Below are 1,631 nucleotides of genomic sequence, written 5' to 3'. Positions count from 1 at the left end.
TCCCGCGAGCCTGGCCGCTGCCCGGCCCCCTCCGCCGGGGGCCCCCCGCGCGAACTTGGCGCCGCCGAGGGGGAAACCCCCCCCGACGGCGTCCGTCTTTCTCTTTCTCCAGCCGTCCGGTCGCGGCTCGGGAAAAACCCACACCCCGGGGAACGACACCCCCGAGCGAGGCGGCCCCAACCCGTGCCCGCGCGGCGCCCACCGGCCGCGGCTCGGGACGGGAGCGGGCGGAGAGCCGCTCGACGCGGAGAAGCGGGAGGCGTCGGAGGCCGAGCCGCCCCGCCCCACACACCTCGCCGCGCGGCGTCAAGCGCCGCACGCGCCCACAGCAACGCGGCCTCAAAACCGCGCCGGGGATGCCGGGCCCGGGCCCGTGCGTGACCCTCCCCCGACTCGGTGGGGGGAGGCGCGGGCCGCGGTAGGCCGGGAGAGCACCGCTCGGGGGCCCCTCGCCACACGGAGCGGAGGGGCCCCCTTGGCTGGCCAAACTGACACGCGCAGATGAGGGGCGGCGGCTGGGGGATGCGGTACCCCAAGGCACCCTCTTCGGATCGCTAGAGAAGGCTTTCTCACCGAGGGGGGCATCGCCCCCGACCCGGGACACGCCCCGTCGGGCACGGGCCAGAGCGCTCGGACGCCGGCGCCTGGGGTTGGGGGTCTGCGGTACGGGTAAGAGGGAGACGGACGACGGCCTCCGCGAACGGAGGCCTCAGGCGGGAGCACAGCGCGCACAACGACACGAGGGCGAAAGACGCCGTCGTCCACGAGTAGCGTGAGCGCGCCGCACACCCCTTCACAGACAGCCAGCGGCCGGAAATTCACCGGCCCCGGGCCGCCACGACCGCCCGCGCGGCACCTGCCCCCAGCAGCGTGGGGACGGGTGAGACGCGGCACGGCGCCCGTCCGAGTCGGGCCCCGAACGCCAGACGCGAGCAGGGGGCACACGACGAGGCACCCGCCGCCTCCCCGCGAGCGGGGAGAGGGAGAATGCCTCCTTCCCTCCTTCGACCTTACCGACTCGACCCCCGCACACACACTTGACCGGGATTGACCCGACGGGGCCGCCGGGAGCGGGAAGCGACGCCACCGACTCGGCCTCGGGCACCTGAGGGACGACCTGGAACGCTCCAGGGGCACCACCAGAGGGCCGGGCGAGGCGCGCAGGGCGCGACGGCGGGACGGCCCTCCCCGCCGCGGGGAGAGCCGCAACGCGAGACACGGCCGAGGCCGGGCGGAGAGTGTCCGCTGCGTCAGGAGACCCCTGGCCCCGCCGGCGCCGTGAGGCAGGAGGCGGGGGGGAACGGGGTCGGGCCGGAGTCCGCACCCCTGCCTTCCACACACCGCCATCGGGCGGGCGGGAGAGGCGAGGGGCCCGCAGGCAGAGCGAGAAGAGCGGTCCCATTCGCCATGAATGTCCGTCCCTCGTCTGGCGCGGCTTAGGCCCGGCCCGGGAGAGCGCGACGTCACCACATCGATCGGAGAACACAACGGGCAAAGAGGCCACGGGGGAAGGTAGCGCAGCGAGGACAACGATCAGAGGAGCCTGCTTCAGCCTCGCCGCACACCCCACTTCCCGCAGGGCTCGGCTGGCGGCGAGGGCCCCGCGAGGAGGCAGCGCCTGCCAGCCGCAG

Source organism: Rhinolophus sinicus, unplaced genomic scaffold (assembly GCF_057876585.1).
Source record: "Rhinolophus sinicus isolate RSI-liver-muscle unplaced genomic scaffold, RSI-T2T HiC_scaffold_20, whole genome shotgun sequence".
Classification (NCBI taxonomy): Eukaryota; Metazoa; Chordata; class Mammalia; order Chiroptera; family Rhinolophidae; genus Rhinolophus; species Rhinolophus sinicus.
Note: the sequence above shows the minus strand (reverse complement) of the source record.